This window comes from Aegilops tauschii, chromosome 3 (genome assembly GCF_002575655.3).
Source record: "Aegilops tauschii subsp. strangulata cultivar AL8/78 chromosome 3, Aet v6.0, whole genome shotgun sequence".
Taxonomy (NCBI): Eukaryota; Viridiplantae; Streptophyta; class Magnoliopsida; order Poales; family Poaceae; genus Aegilops; species Aegilops tauschii.
Window position 1 is genome coordinate 55983819 of NC_053037.3, and position 16204 is coordinate 56000022.

Consider the following 16204-nt stretch of genomic DNA (forward strand, 5'->3'; position numbering starts at 1 on the left):
GAGTCTATTATAGCGGCACAAATTCGTGCGGTTGTTTGTGCATTACTGTGAGCTATTCGGAACTCTCAAAATGATGTTGTATTTAATAGGACAGCTACCACAAACTTTTTGCATGTTATATACCGGGCATTTGGATAGATCTGTACGTGGTCGTTACTACACCCAGCAGATGCGAGGGAGGTTATCGCCTTTGAGTGCAACCAATGAGAGACTATAGCACGGGCTACATGCAACCGGTTTGGATGTCAGTCCAACAATAGGATAGGTGTTTATGGAAGAGAGGGAGGTTATGGCCTTTGAGTGCAACCAATGGGAGTCCATAGCATGGGCTACATACAACCGGTTTGGATGTTAGTCCAACAATAGGATAGGTGTTCAGGCAGTGCATCCTATTTTCCCCCGTTGTGTGTATTTGCTTTTGTTTTCATACTTTGATACTCTGTTCATTTAAATAAATGGTTGTGTGCATTGCTTGATGAAGGCCGGGGGTATTCCTCCTTTCCGAAAAAATATGTAGGGCTCATTCCCACATCATCTCGACAAGATATTTAATTAAATGTTATGTTTCAATGCACACATTTCAATAGAATTTCAAATATGAATATGTGAAATGAAATTCAAATCACACAAGTTCACGCGTACCGAAAGCAATAGTGCAGTTCATATGGTACAAATAACATGAAGCAAAGTTCGTCTAAAAGAAACCAGAGGCAACATTGAGAATAGATCAAGCACCCGCATTGCTACTTCCATTTCCCAAGTACATTTGATCTTGGCAAGGTTGATGACTGTTTTGGCACTCCTAAGATCTCACAACGAGATTGCTCCCAGTATTGTTTTGACGTCTCATCCTGTATTGAAGCATCCATGAGCATGAGCTCTTGCTCTCGCTCCTTAATCTTCTTCGTCTCTACCATGGAGGTGATCATCAATATTTCTTCCCTAAGGGCAATTTTCTTCTCCTCGATCTAGACAATAGGATCTGAGAAATAACACCAAGGGGCAGAACATTCTCATGGGATGTTGCACTACCATGGTTGGGAAGGGCTGGAGTCTCCAATAGAAAAGGGTGATTGGTCTGTGAGTTTGAAAAATCCTCATACCTGTTTTCATATGGCAATCGATCTCCAACATTAGCTATAGGAACAAAGTGATTACAAACATGTGGAGTCTTGTATCCAAAATGGTATTGGCTTGTGCTTGAATGATATGTTGAATCTTGAGTTGTATTGGTCAAATTTACTGCAAGATTAGGGAAATCTTGAGCTTGTAAAGAGAAACAATAATGTTCTTGTGGTAAGGAAATTTTTCCCTAAGATATTCATCGGTGGAAGTTAATTACCTGTGTGTTTCTGTGCAGTTTCAGCAAATGATTCACCTATGGTCTTGCAAACTACAAGATCATTACCCATCAAACGAATTGTTTGTCGTGCAGAAGGACTACCCTCTTGCAAGTTCAACTCAGAACCACCATGATTCAGATCGATGGAGAAACACCTTGTATTCATAGTATCTTTTACTGAAACATTACTGCAACCATGATGAATCTCACTAGGTTCCCTTGAACTCAATGGAGGACCAATCGCATCTATGTTAGGAACTTTGATTGCCTCATCACGCAAACATGTGCCTACGGAACTTGAATTCATTGCATTTTCTAAGTCAGTAGCAGGTGGTTGGCTCCAGTTTTCTCTGCATCAAGGACACCATGATTTAGATTTTCATTTGTCACAAAAATAATAATTTAAAGTTTCATCACATGTAAGCTCAATATTGGGATCTCTAGTTTTGAAACATACCTGCAGTCAAAACTAGTCCATTCTGGTAATGCAATATTTAGATCAATCATAGCAGACATCTCTTTGTTAGTAGGCTCGATAGAGTACTCATGATCGCTATGCTTATTTGCTTCTATAGTCTTAGTGAAGGCTTCATTGGGCATATTAGAACTACTTCTATTGTCCATCATGCATTTGTCTTCTTCTATAGATGAAGATGATGAAGAAGCCATAGCATCCAAGAGGAGCTTACAGAGAGTTCCTCGTTTGGGCAACTCATGTCTTTTCATCTTACTGCCAAGTGAAACATCTCTTTCTGACAATTTGACACGCTTTACTGAGTTGCGGTAGTGTTCTATTACTTCCTTGCCTTCTGAATTGACATGCTTCTCCTTGGCCAATTTCATAGATGTTTGCTTCATGTACTTTAGAATGGCCTGACGAGGGGGAGATTTTCCCAGATCTCTTGGTTTTCCAACTTTGTCAGGTTTATCATTGTTAATAAAAATTTGTGTATCCACCTTCTTCTTCTTAGTATTATTCATCTTCCCATGCTTCCTTCTCCCAAATATAGTTTCTCTCTCTTTTCTCCGATGTTGTAAAGACTCAGTTTTCTCTGATCGGTGAGTATCTAGTTCATCAAGCAAATTTGGATTTTCAAGTGCTTCCTACAAAATTGAGCAACATTATTAAAATACATATATAATTGCGAGTACAAAAATGAAATGTAAAAATGAACAACAAACATCACATTTTCCACATGTATACCATTTTCAAATAAATCATCATGAAGGAATGGAAAGTTCTATAATATATACTTTTTCTTATTTTTGAAACAAAGCATAGTATTCCCGTTTTTTCCAACACTTGATCAGGAAACGGGCACAAAAATTCCTTGAAGAGAAGGGGATGCCTATAAATGCGTAAATAAAGACATATGTTAAAAAGTTTGACTACTAATAGATTCGATAGAGGAAGGTCAAGAACGGGCTGAGCTACTACCCGAAATAGAAGAGGATGACTAGAGTAGAGGATCCTAATTCCAATCCAAATAATTAAGGAGGGAGTCTAATTTTTTCGTTCTTGATTGTTACAATTCCACTTTCTTCATTTACCTTTTGCTTGGAAAGTGTGACAGTTAGGACACTTGGAGTGTGTGTAGTGATAAATGTTTGATTAAACATGATCATTATCTAGATAGTCAAATGAGACATTGTTATTGCAAGGCTTGTATGTAATTTTTAGTTGGACGTGGAGTGGAGATCAAAATCACAAAGATTAAGTTACTTCTTGATGAGATTTCCCAACAAGGAAAAATTAGTTGAACTGACTAAATCTGGACAATTATCTTTGTTGGGCACTATACATTGATATATGTGTCAAGCTAGACTAGAGAGTGTCTAGCTAACAACAAACTTCATACATCTTGGCAAAACTGAGTAGAATGACAGGTTTCCTGAGACACTTCATGTGCCTATGTGAAGTGTGATAATCCCTTGGTCCAGTATTAGAGATTGACATGGATCGTATTGAAAATGATGGTGTTATTAGGTTACTAATGAGAGTTAGAGATATTCAAAATATTCATGGATTTATTGAGATCACTACCAAATAGTCGCTCTTGTAGGACATTTGATTTGAAGTGGAGTCAGTGGTGGAGCAATGATGGTACAGGGGAATAGATGATATGAAGAGGCAAGTGTGAAATATCTAAATGTGGAAAATGTGGTAGTTGTTAAACACGAAGATGGAGCAGAAAACGAGGGAATTAGTGAGTTATGCAAACATGGCTTCCGTTGGGGAGCACGTTCTTGAAATGGTATGAAGATGTGCTAAAAGATGGACACATAACTAATATTGTTAATATTTCCATTAATAACGCACCTGATGACATGGAGAGTTCTAGTACGAATGTAAATGAAGACCTTTAGCCCAAATTGTGGCAAGCTAAGGAAGTGTTGCTAGACATGCATCACAACCTGTTTTTGAGGAAAAAAGTCCCACCAAACGGAAGCAATGAAGAAATTCATAGAGTTGTAAGTTTAGGGACAACGTGAGTTGTTACAGCAAGCTCTGAGGAGCTCTATTGAATGGATTAATTAATGTTGAATGGTTAGGCTGTGAGACTAAACCAATGAAAAATGATGATGAAACAAAGATGATTTAGTTGATGATTGTAGTGGGAAAATTGATTCGAATGACCATGAGTCTGTTGATTCTTCTGCTACAAAAGTCAAAACAATAGCTACATGGAGAATTAATGTTGGGAAAATATGCATATGAGAACCTTAGAATGTGTGTCAGAATCAAGGTTTAAGTAGATACTCGAGTTGATATTGTTCCTGATATGAGAAATTCTTTTAATGCAAATTTAGACCATATTGCATCCCATGTTGGGATCACTCTTGGATACTCCTTAAAAATTGTAGAACACAATATTAGCTTATCAACTCTTTCAAAGAAACTATATTTGATCGGCTGATGCAAGTAAATAAACGTTGTATTGTACCTTCTCATGAAATTCAAAGTCCTTTTAAATTAATACTGGAGAAAATGGTTTTGTTGAATTACTTCCTAATGGGGAGAATAGTGACATGGGTAGAGAAGAAACTCACCGGGAACAAATAAAACAAGCTTTTACGGATAGGAACAATAGGAAACTTGTATCACAAACCAATTGTTATTTGAAATATGTGATTTCCATTTAAAAGGTTTGTTAAGAAAACGAATAAAGATGGAACATATGTTCTAGAATGTTAGAGAACTTTATGGCGAGGCCAAAATTTGATTTCTTAGAAATTAGATAAACACATTGATTTACTACGCTTAAATGAAACAATGGGGGAAAACATTTTCTAAAACTAACCTTCACAACATTTGCATTGATTAAGATTTTTATTATCATAATATCCTTCTAGTGGTATGTTACTAGGCATTAATGGCACTGTTAATGAATTAGATATTCAAGACGGCCTATATTACATAAAAATTAACTATGTATGAAGATTATATATGAGATATATGTTAAGTTTATGGAGATGCCCGGTTAGAAGGCAAGGCTTCTTACTTAGCAGAATTGTCTAGAGTCCTACATGACTATAAAGACCGCTTTATGGTTGCTAGGGATTTTGATATTTATCAGGAATGCTTCTTGAAAATATAAATATGGTAACCCAAACACTAGGGCTTTATTTCTATGCAATTAAGAAGAACCTCCTTATGGAAGAAAAGTCGAATGTCAGGCTTTATACTTGAGCAATAATTTACAAGAACCCACTTTTAGAAATAGGACAAGATCATTTTTCCATTATTGGGAACAAATATATCACTGGTTTAGAAAGGAAGATGAAATTTACTGCCTTCAAAGAGTTAAATAAAATGAGAATTTGGATGGTGGTAGAAGCATCAGATATTTTCATGCTAAAGCAAATGGTTGGCATAGAAAAAGTATAATCACTTCTCTTGATCTAAGGAAGGAAATATTGAGGGGGGGGGGTAACTCCTTGTTTATAATTCTAAGTACTATGAAAACCTTTTGGTCATCCAGATAGAAAAATATAACTCTAGATGTGCCTAGAAAAACCTTAGTACATTAACTAGAGTTTGTTCAATGGATGAACTTAGAATTGTTATTTTTGAATGCCACATGATAAGTCATGTAGTCTTGATGGTTTACCTCAATAACACTATCAAGGAAATTGGAATTTAATTATGTGAGATTTGGAAGCTTTATTTAGCTACTTTATCTTGGGAAATTGGATCAGCCTGGCCTTAATTATGGCCTTGTTACTTTGGTCCCCAAATTTAAAGAGGCAAAAAAAATTCAAATCTTAGATCTATATGTTTGCTCAATGTGAGATTCAAACTTCTTACATATGTTTATGGAATATTTTATATCTTCTCTGGTGTTATGGTTTCCCCTACATAACCTATGTATAAGGGAGATATATTATGGAAGGAGGATTAATTTTACATGATACTCAAAATAACATTCATACTATGAAGCAAAATGTCATCATCCTCGATATTTATTTTAAACAAGCTTACGCCACAATGAAATGGCTTTTGTTTTTAAATTATAAAATATGATTTATTTTTTCTATTAAATGGTGTGACTAGGTCATCTAACTTATGAGAGGGATACATGTGGGGATTAAAAAGAATGATTTTATAGGTCTCTACTATAATATTTTTAGATGATGAGGGGTTAGACAAGGAAATTCCTTATCTCCCATGTTGTTTGATTTGGCTGCTAATCCCTAGCTTTATTGATGAAAATGTTAGGGATACTAATATTATTAAAGTTGTTATGGGAGAACATAGTGAGGGTGGTGTTAATATGCTACAATATATTGATGATGCTATATTTTTATTGCAAGAAGATTATATGAGTGCACATAACTAGAAACTCATCCTTTGTTCTTTTGAACAAATGTTTGTTTTAAAAATAGTTTGCATAAAAAGTGATTTTTCTTTTTCTTTTTGAACATGCTAGAGAAAACCTGAGCACTATAAAAATATTTTCACTTGCCCCGTTGTTGATTAGCCAATACTAGTTTGGGAATACTTTTTTTGTGTGGTGAATCTGGGAATCCATGCTGATATCAAAAGGATATGAAACAAAAATTGGAAAAAAAAATTGAAGCTAAGATAGAAAAGCAATGCAATAGTTGGCAAAGAATACATTAGCTATAAGTGGTAGGTTGTATTGGTTCAATCTTTTCTCTCTAACGTAACAACTTTCATGATGTTCTTATATGATCTTCCTATGCACATAGAGAAGTGAAGTATTTTTTTAGGTTAGTCTCCTTTGGAAGGAAGATTTTCATAAAAAGAAAAAGGCAAGAGGACAAACCATTTCCTCAGCCACAATCGTGCCCGCCATGGGACTAATCACCCCTCCTCATTCACTTCTCGGCCATAGTGACACGTAATACAGAAAATATTGAACAAAGCCATGTGTTATTGGCAGATGGGCCAACCCAGCTAGTAAACAATGTACAATGGTTGATCATTTGGTTCCAAACACTCACCACAATAATGATCAAGTAGAGACCTCTATTTACTGGGAGCTTGGAGATTGTAAAGAGTGATTGAGTCATGTTAACTATGAGAGGAGGGCATGTGGATATTAACATGAATGATTGTATAGGTCCCTACTTTAATACAGGGTTGAGATGAGACGATTACTTATGTACCCAGTCGTTTAATTTGGTTGCTGATGTCCTAGCTTTATTGATGAGAAAATGCTCGGGGTAATAGTATTATTAAAGGACTTATGGTAGAATATACTAAGGGTGTTGTCAATACACTACAATATGTCGACGATGCTATATTTTTATAGAAAGATGGTTATATGAGTGTGAATAACTTGAAATTCATCTTTTCTGCTTTTGAACAAATGTTGGATTATAAATTAATTTCCATAAAAGTGAAATTTTCCCTTTTTGGAAATGCTAGAGATAAACTAGGCTATAAAAGATTGTTACCTTCTTCTAGTGATTTGACAATGAGATATTTGGGCATCCTTTTTATGTGTGTTGAATTTGGGAACCTTGTTGATGCCAAAAGGATACAAAACAGAACATGGGGACATTTTGAAGATAAGATGGAAAGGAGATGTACTGGTTGATAAGGAAGACTTGTAGCTATAGGTGCCATACTGATTTGGTTAAGGATTGCCTCTCTATTGTGCTAGCTTTTATGATGTCCTTCTATGATCTTCATGTCGGGGCAAGGAAAAGGATGGATTTCTTTAGGCCAGTCCCCTTTGGTAAGAAAATTTTGATAAAAAGAAAAGGACAAGAGGAGAAGTGTCACCTCAGCCACATTCATCACTGCCATGACACTCATCAGCCATCTACCCTCCTGTCTCACCCACAGTGACTTGTGATACGGAAGATGATAAATGCAAGTGTAGGCAAGTGGGCCAACTAAGATAGGAATAATGTACATTTGCTGATAGTGTGGTCCTGCATGTTCACATTACTAGTAGGTGGCCAACTAAGCTAGTAAACAACGTACGCCAACTGACAACACGGTCCCACAAGCTCACCACATACACAATCAACTAGAGAGCACTGTTTCTAGGGGCTTGGAGATTGTAAAGGTGTTGTAGCACCAGCCGACCTCTCTCTAATATGACCATTGTTGGTTTATAGGACATCATAATATAGTCCATGCTTATGGGTTCTTAGTCTTAGTTAAGTGTATGAGTAGCATCTAGTATAGAAGTCAGCAAGTTCTGTGAAATATTCATATATTCTCTTATGAATGCATCATGCAACTCCTCAATCAGACTGATCCTAACCGATCACTTTGGACAATTTAAGCATGAAATTACAATATATACACATACCAAATAGTATTAGGGTAGAAACTGTGCTGATGCCCAAGAAACAAAACACAGTGATCACCCTAACTAGAACTTAACACAAGCTCACACAACTTTAACCATAAAATCATCATGGACATGTGAGAAACTATTGACCCCCTATAACCTTGTTCATGAATTAACATTGATCAGAATTAGCAACTAAGTTTTGCATGATACCCACAATCCTTACATAAACATTCTACAAGGGTGAGACAACCGCCGTGTAAAGCTACAACTAATGCCCCCACCATACACAATATGCATGCTCCAATTCTTTGTCTTATGGAGATGCAAATTTGACTAGTTATACCATCCATCTCAAGTAGGTTAAAAGTAAAATAAAATCACAGTAAAAATGTATGAATGATTATACTGAAAGATAGGTAGGGTTGGGATGGAATTTGGTAGATCTCATACCTTTCTTGCCGAGAAATTTCCCTTGTGCACTTGCCCTCTACTTCCCTCTGCCTCCCGCAGTCGTCGCTGTCTCTGCCTCCCGCAGTCTTTTCTTTCTCTTGTCTTCCTTAACCGGACTCACGATCGTGCGGAGAGCCTCATCGTCGTCCGCCTCAGTTTGCTCGTTGCATTCGGTATCACCGGTGGGGGCGAATTCCAAGTGGGGTCCCGTGGAGGATAGGCCAGATATGGATCTCATATGTGGTGGATTTTCCCTCCCCCGTGTCCTCCTCAAGGATGGCGCCGCCGCAGCATCAATAGCAGCCATGGTGGAGGCGAGCTCGTCTGCCCACCACGAGGACCTTAGAGACTTCATAGGCGACAGATCTACGATTCCCAAAGGACGTTGGCCCTCCGCCGGTTCCTCAGCCCTCGTGCTCGCCACATAACCCCTATGGATCACAAACGAAGATATGAAAACAGAACACACATGACTCAAACGATGATATGAGGCCCCTCTTACACACCAAGCTGATAGAGAACGCATTAGTGACCATGGAAGCATCGTCGACGCGGTCTCTCTGCATAGATCTACCTCAATTTCTAAATGAATGGGAATGGAAGAGGATGAGAGGAAAGGGTGGGTGTTTGAAAGGAAAGGACATGACCTCGAGGTGAGGTTTTAATAGCATCTAGGGGTATCCCCTTACTCTTACCCATCCTACCCACCATATATTTGGTAATTATTAATTTCAATATGAATATTTAATGTCATGGCCGGAGTATTTATCACTGGGGACAATAGCCAAATATTCCTGTATGATTCCCTGTGCTGGTGATGTGGCACCCTCAATGCATCATGTAATAAAAACTATTAGTTTGTGTAAAATGGTAGGCACACAATGAAGCCCCCACACCCACACCACCCCAACCCAGCATGGAAACCAAAGTTTTGGTTGTAGCTTTTAGCACCAAATTGGAAAATCAGCTGATGGTGTCGCTGAAGGGAAACTGTAAGTGCATTCAGTGCACCCTTTGAGGTTCACCACTGCAGGATGCTGCTAACGCGACACATGAATGAGAGACCCTTTGATGATACTGTGTGCGATGCATGAATCACAGGCGGTATCGTCACAAAACTGTCACCAATAAGACGAATTGTGTGTGAGGGAAGAGACATCAATCATGATTCAGATTAGAGTTGCGTGTCAAATAGGTGGCATACATTTGATACATACAAACTATTTGCGATGAGCCAGAACAACAGAACAGTTAGCCAAATCAATGTGTCTGCGATATACCATATACAGTTCACTCAGATGAACTATTTGCGATTACCCTACACAACAGAAACAGTCAGCCGGATCAAGATGTGTGCAATAGATGACACAGTGAAAACATGAACTCCTCACCAAAAAGAATCCCAATTATTGTCACCTTGGGGTATACGAATCATAACACGTAATAGCTGCGTATAACTTGCATGGTAGGATCAAGAACACAAATATATTCATGAAAACATAAAGGGTTCATATCTGAAATCATGGCACTCGGGCCCTAGTGACAACCATTAAGCATAGCGAAGTCATAGCAACATCAATCTTAGAACATAGTGGATACTAGGGATCAAGCCCTATCAAAACTAACTCGAGTACATGATAAATCTCATCCAACCCATCATCGTCCAGCAAGCCTACGAAGGAATTACTCACTCCCAGTGGTGAGCATCATGAAATTGGTGATGGAGGATGGTTGATGATGACGATGGCGATGAATGCCCCCTCCGGAGCCCCAAACGGACTCCAGATCTGCCCTCCCGATGAAGAGCAAGAGGTGGCGCCAGCTCCATATCATAAACATGATGAAACATTTCTCTCTTAATTTTTTCTCAGGAAATAGGAACTTATAGGCTTGAGATTAGGGTCAGCGGAGCCACGTGGGCCCCACGAGGCACCAGGGCGTGCCTAGGGGGTGGCGGCATATCGGTGTACTAAAGTTTGGGCCCTTTAGCACCCCATACTTGTGCATGGGCAGTCGTAGCCCCACGCGCGGTGAGGCATGAAGAAGGCGATCGAGGATAAAAACGAGATGCAAGGCAAAGAGAAGCAGAATAGAGGACGGCTTGCGAGACCCCGGCAAGATCCTTGCCAGGACGGCTTGCGAGACCCCGGCAAGATACTTGCCGGGACGACTTGCAGAGCATTGACAAGGGCACCACCCTAGAGGTTGAGAGCTCTGACACCATCAACAACGTTAAGGCCAAGACCCAGGGGCGCGCGCGTAGTGGCGTGCAGATCTTTATGAAGGCCAGAAGACGAAGTACCTAGCAAGATCCTTATCGAGGACGTCTGCGAGGCCCCGGCAAGATCCTTTCCAGGGACATCGGCAAGACCGCGGCAAGGCTCCGCCACCCCGTCACCGCTCCAGCGCAGTAGCCGGCCTGCCAGCCTAGCAAGCGCCTGCATGGTGGCATGTAGATCTTTGCGAAGATCCTGCCACCTCTCCAGCGTAGCAGCTGGCCAGCCAAGTTGGCACTGCATTCCTCATCAGCACGGACGCGTGTCAAGACCGAGCAGGGCGGCGACGGACGGGACGGGTTCTGCTCCCGTCCATGATAAAGCAGAAGGGCGCGTAAGCAACGCATTTAATGCGCTTGTCCTAAGATGCCGATGATAAACTTCGGCATTGTAGCTACTTTACACCTCATGTGTGCCATTGTGGCAACCCCTTGGACATATAAAAGGAGGCCCACGACGTACTGGAGGAGGATTCAGACTTTTGAACCTCTCGGCCCAGCTTGCATGTGGAGCAGCTAGCCGAAGCTCAAGAACACATAATACATACTCAACCAGGGCTAGGGTTTTGTGCTACTCAGCGGCCCGAACCTGGGTAAAGATCCGTCGTGTTGATCATTAGATCTGCTCTTTGCACTACCCCTCTTCCCTGCCAAACCATAGAAGGGACCACATGATCCTGTAGGTGTCGTGCTCTTCGCCGACATCTTTGGCGCGCCAGGTAGGGGGTAGAGAGTTTTGCAAACCTAATCTAGTGGTTAGCACGTCGTTTCCTCGATCACCATGGCTCCCAAGAAGAAGGGGATCATGGTGATCGGTTTGTCTGGAGCCAGTCCGCCCGTGCCACTTCAAGGGCGGAGCCGTGCTGCCTACGGTCGGCGCGATGACCTCCAAGATGCCCCCGCCGGTGCCCGCGCCGCGGCCCTCCCAGGTCGTGCGTGACGTTTAGCGCCGCGACGTTGGTGACCCCGAGCGCCGCCGCGGGAAGAGCCCTCAACATCACTTTCGAGATGCTTAGGGCTGGAAAGCACTAATGAGCCACCAAGGCTCCATGTTCCTATTTTCTCTTCTTTCTTTTTCAAAAAGGACAGAAGGTTCCCTCGGATAGAAGTTTGCCAGGGGAGATAGAGAGTGTGGACGCCAACGGGCGACGCTCGAAGTGGCGTCTTGCGGAGAAGAATACAACAGCAAAAAGCTAAGTCACGAGACTTCGCGTGAATTTTCTTTTAATATCAGGTTATTTTCCTCGAATGGTCTCGGTTCATGTATGGGAAAACCTGCACACGAAGGAACCTTGTCGGGATTGGTTGCGCCCTTGCTCCGTTTCGAGTCCGCTCAATGGCTCAAGTGGCTGCACTAAGAACGGCAAGGTGCCTTGCCGGCAGCGGCACCCCCAGCAGGCTGCTAAGGATCCGTCCTCAAAGCACTCGCGGCTAGGGTGCGCGCACCGGCAAGCCTTTCCCAGCAATGCATAGGGTGTGTACCATACAAGGAGGAACCATACGAGGAAGATGGCATGCATTCAATCCGAAACATAGCAAGTTATATTACATTAATAGTGTCGCAGTTCTAACTTAAGTGGGATTGTTTTGATAAGGATCCATGGCGGCAAGAGGAAGCAGAACGCCTAGTCCCAGCGCTGGCCTTCCACCCTCTTGACCTGGTCAACCAGGCTGACGACAGGCGTGACAAGCTCTTCAAGCGCCCCATGGTCCACATCTGCCGGCAAGCTGTCCTTGCTGAGGTCGATGCCGGGGTTCCTGTACGCCACCTTGGTGAGCACCTTGAGGAGGGCACCCCGGCAAAGCTTCCGAGACTCGTTGGCCAGGTGGGTCGCTCGGCCATCGTGGAGTAGCTTCAAGGCATCAGGGGCGGCCTCGAAGAATATGGTCACACTGGCGCTCTCAGTTATCCTGTCGTCGTGAGAGAACCTGATGCTCGGCAGACCCATGGTGGATAGCTACGTGGTGAGCCTCTCCGAGATGTCGACGAGGCGCACGGTCCATATCTTCACGCCGCTCATGAAGTCGTTGTGCTTGGCGGCGGCACTCCCGAGCAGTAGCTTCTCATCCTCGAGTTCCTTGGCCAGGGTCTTCTCACGAGCCCTGCTGCCCTCAAGGGTCTCCTAGAGGGTGGTCAGCTTAAGCTTCAGATCTGCAATGGAGTCGTTGGCTTCGGAGAGCAGCTTGGTCTTGCCAGATATAGTGACCTGCAAATCCGCCAAGGTGTAAGCAGTTTTGTCTCTATCACTCTTTAGCGTCAAGACCTCCTTGCAGTGTTTCTCCAGCTCTGCCTCCAGTTTATCCACCTTGCTGGCCAGCTCGTTCTTCGCGGCCTCTGCGGCTTCGGCGGCATCGACGGCCTCCTTCATCTTGCCGGCATGATTCAGGACCAGAGCGTCGAGTGCGTCCTTATGCTTCTGCTCCAGCTCCTGGGTCTGCTGCACGACAAGCTTCTCAATTTCTTCATCCTTGCCGCGGAGCTTGGCGGCAAGCGCCTCCTCACAAGCGGCAAGGTTATCTTCTTGGGCGTCGAGCAAGACGCGATGCTCCCTTAGTTGGGTGTCGTCCTTGGCGGCCTACTCGGCGGCCTCCTCCTGGGACTTCTCAACGTCAGACTACTTCAGGAGGAGCTCATTCCAGCGCTGACTCAGCTGCTCCTGGCTGGTCTTCAAATCCAGTCGGGCCTCCGTAAACCAGGCCTACATCTGATCGACGCGCTCTTGGAAGCCCGCCTCCACCGCGTCAACGACCGTTGTCCTGGAGTCCAGCTTCACCTTGCGGGCACGATGAAGCGCCTGAAGCTTCTAGAAGTTGCTGCTCATGGCTTGGGGGAGCTGGTCCTCCTTGGACCTGCTTCTGCTGGCGCTTGGCGCATCAACAACCTAGAGCCCGGCGGCGGCGATGACCTCTTCGTCAAGGACCTCCCACTCGGCAGGTGCTTCGGTGCTTGCCGTCCCCGGGATGCTGACAAACAAATCCTCGCCGACCTTCAGGTATCTGCTCGAGGTGGGGGCTTCGGAGGTGGACGGTTCGTCGTTGACCATTGTCTCCTCGACAGTTGAGGACTCCGGGACCGACGTAGCATCAGGCGCTCCTGTGGCAGGGATGCCGTTAGTACAATCGCCAGTCTCCTCGCTGGCCTCCCCGGCAGACCCCTTGGCAGCCTCTTCATGTGCTTCCTTGGCGGCCTCATCAGCGACAACCTTGTCGGCCTCAGCGGCGGCATCCTCCACTACAAAAAATACACTTCCGTGATGATACGTGTTTGTCACAGTAGGTAACATTTTCTGTCATGCATGTACATCCATGACGATTTTATGACAGAATCAAGATAGTCATACCTGTGCTGTCGTAGAAGTGTTCCATGACATTACCAAAATTATCATCACAGAAGTGTCCACTTCCATGACGATAAATCGCGCGTCACAGAAGTGCTTTCGTCAAGGGTGACCGACACGTGGCATCCACCATAACGGAACGCCGTTAAGCTATCGGGTCCGGTTTTGGATCCGATAACCCGTTAAAAGCCCCGACCAATGGGGATTTCCACGTGTAAAATCATCATTGGCTGGAGGAAACATGTGTCGGCTCACCGTTGGGACGGATGTCATCCACTCATTGGACTCAAGGTGCCTAGGATCCGTCGACACGTCGCACGGCCCAACAGAGGCCATTCCTGTGAAAAGACCGGCCCGTTTAACTTGGTCAAAAAGTGGCGGGCCGGCCCACGGAAAGCCTGTTAACAGCATGTCCGCATATAGCCCATTTACAACCCGCTAACTCACGACCCGTTACGGCCAACCGGAATTAGGCCCAGTAGCGTCATCTGGGCCATCGAATATGATTCCAGCCCGTTGTAACTTCTGGCCCATGTATGGCCCATGACATATTGCGGCCCATATGAGTCCCTTTGTAACTCTTGGGCCATTAACGACCCGTGGTGAAACCGGCCCGTAATGAACAGTGTATCGCTTTATACCCATTAGCGGCCCATTATTCCATTGGGTCGTTTCCATCCCGTGTTACCTTTCGGCATTCTCAGGGCCCATTTATTCTTGGGCTCATTTCTAGCATTTGGTTACTTATGGCCCGTTACTGGCCTTTTCTTCTTGTGGGCCAAATTCAGCGCGTGGATACAGCCAGCCCGTTTGTGGCTCGTTAATCTGTTGGGCCATTTTCATAGCATCATCAAATACGGCCTATTAACGGCCCGTTATGATCAGCCCATAAAACGTACAATTTCCACTCCAGCCCGTTTATGGCCCCTTATACGGCCCGTACAAGGCCCATAGATCAGACGGCCTGTAGAAGGCCCATGGATCCTACGAGACGTACAAGGCCCATTGATCCGACGGCCCATAGACGGCCCATGGATCCGACGGCCAATAGAAGGCCCATGGATCCGATAGCCGATAGAAGGCCCATGGATCCGACAGCCCATAGAAGGCCCACGGATCCGACGGCCATAGAAGGCCATGGATCGTCCGTCCCGTAGATGTCCCATGGATCGTACGGCCTATGGAGGGCCATGGTCACTACAACGTTTGGGCGAGTTGGCCCCCGTTTGAACGATATAGCATATTCAAAGAATTATCCTACTCTATACAATCACCTCTAAAAAACATACACTATATATACAATAATGAGACTTAAGGCATAGAAACGTAGAATAATCCTACACTATAGAATAAAGAAATTACAGCCGATTATACCCACTGGGCATTATGGTTCGGCACCAGTGATAATAAAGCATACACAAACAGCAAATTACATACACTTGGCAAATACAACTCATACATCATGGACGCGCATCAACATAACTTATCATTTGAACTATAATCTCTTCACAAAATAGGATTGGCCAGATTTAGATAGCATAAATTTCAGTCTATAAAATCTCCAATTCCTTCGTTGTTACCTCAGTGTCTTGTTTCATTTTTTGACTCCTGCATATAATACCTGCATGTCCAGTCTCAACTTGTTGATTGTACGTTGAGAATCATGTACACGTTGTCTTGCCACCTTTGGTTGATGCTCGAGAACATTAGCACATTCCAATTCCAATCCATAATCATTCGGTAACGGCCATGCCACACTACTCGCAGATCTTTGTGTTGATGTCACTTCATCTTGAAATTTTTCTGTAAGTACACATGACTAGGGCAAAAATATAGTTAAAACAGTGAAGCGAGCAAGATAGACTATTTTGTACATGGAAAAGCAGGACTAACAATAATGTTACACGTCATGAAGCATAAGAAGGTGATATTTTAAAAATTATAAAAAAGGTAGTCTGTGTAGCCTGCATACAGAAATCTCTCTTAGCTCACCAGAGGAGCATGATGTTGGGGCCCAATC

General features: G+C 43.3%; 1 pseudogene; it reads right to left on the reverse strand.

Moving 5' to 3' along the window:
• Positions 1–586: 586 nt before the first annotated feature.
• Positions 587–9097, reverse strand: LOC109773996 (uncharacterized; annotated as a pseudogene).
• Positions 9098–16204: the final 7107 nt, after the last annotated feature.